At 44.8% G+C, this 1,361-nt stretch overlaps 1 long non-coding RNA gene across 1 annotated transcript in view; it reads right to left on the bottom strand.

The window, feature by feature from the left end:
* Nucleotides 1–1,121, bottom strand: part of LOC116672781 (uncharacterized) — a 78,599-nt gene extending 77,478 nt beyond the window's left edge. Inside the window, exon 1 of the long non-coding RNA XR_004327627.1 lies at nt 1,021–1,121. This is a non-coding gene — a long non-coding RNA (uncharacterized LOC116672781). The remainder of the gene's footprint in view (nt 1–1,020) is intronic.
* Between the last annotated feature and the right edge of the window lie 240 nt (nt 1,122–1,361).

Below are 1,361 nucleotides of genomic sequence, written 5' to 3' on the forward strand. Positions count from 1 at the left end.
CATGTTCGGGGTCGCTGTATGAAGCGAATATATGCCTTTTGTTAAAAAAAATGATAAGGAAGACACTTAGCCTGGAAACTACAGGCCCATTGCGCTCCTCAACTTTGACCAGAAATCTGTCACGAAGGTGCTAGCTAACATGTTAGGAAGGCAAATCTCCTCAATTATACACCCTGATCAAACAGGGTTTATCCCAGATAGGTTCTCATCTTGCAATGTACGGTGGCTTCTAAATAATATGGCAGCCAATCAGGCGACTCCAGAGCAGCTGTCTTAGCCCTTGACGCGGCCAAGACATTTGATCAAATAGAGTGGCCTTTCATGTTCGAAGCTCTTAGGAGATTTGGATTCGGGGACACCTCCATTTTGGGTTAAGATGTTATACCTCTGCCCAAAATCCTCCATCCTCATCAATAGTGATAAATCTGGGCCACTTAGGCTGCACCGCAGAGTCAGGCAGTTGCCCCTGCTCTTCGATGTGGCCCTGGAGCCCCTTGCGATAGGGATTGGGAGCCATCCTGGCATCAGGGGCATTAAGATAGGCGAGGTGGAAAGCCGGATGGGTCTTTACGCAGATGATACATTACTATATCTCTCAAATCCAGAGGCGTCTGTCCCCCCTCTGCTCGACTTCATTAATTCATTTGACAAACTCTCTGGCTATACAATTAACTGGGAAAAGAGTGAATTCATGCCCCTATCAAACAGTTTAGACCCTTATTTCCTTGACACACTGCCATTTACACTAGTGACCCCCACCACTAGACTAAAAACAGACCCTCCCCTCAACAAAGACATGACCCTCCCGTATTTTCCTTCGGTGGACCAGACTATCAGCCCAGCTCCCCATTACAGACACAAAGCTACACCACGATGCTTACTTAATGCCAGATCAAGACATAGTAAGATCTCAACACAAACGTCTGAAAGAACACCAAAACTCTACACAGAGTTAAGCATGAAGACACAGGCATTAGTGTAGCTCAGGTGTAAATGTCAAATGGCAGGTAGAGCACTCACCAATTGAACATGTAGTTTTTTTCCTCCTTCTAAAGTTGATAACATTTGCAGCCTCAACTGAGCAGACAACTATGCAGCATCATCCATGTGACAACTGTGAAATGACACAGTTTATCTCACTTAATTGGATTCACCTGGAACCCCAGGTGTAAAACAAATCCTGATTACATTAGATTTCATCCTGCTGGAATTAAAACCAGCGGGGCTCTGAGTCCTAAGGCAGCACAAGTATCACTAGGACATTCAAGTTAGGACTTTCTAGGATAATGAAATGAACCCCACACTGCACACACTCATGCATATCCCTCATCATGACACACTGATTGCTATTTTGTTTTGTA

The sequence above is a fragment of the Etheostoma spectabile genome, chromosome 23 (genome assembly GCF_008692095.1).
Source record: "Etheostoma spectabile isolate EspeVRDwgs_2016 chromosome 23, UIUC_Espe_1.0, whole genome shotgun sequence".
In the NCBI taxonomy this organism is placed as follows: domain Eukaryota; kingdom Metazoa; phylum Chordata; class Actinopteri; order Perciformes; family Percidae; genus Etheostoma; species Etheostoma spectabile.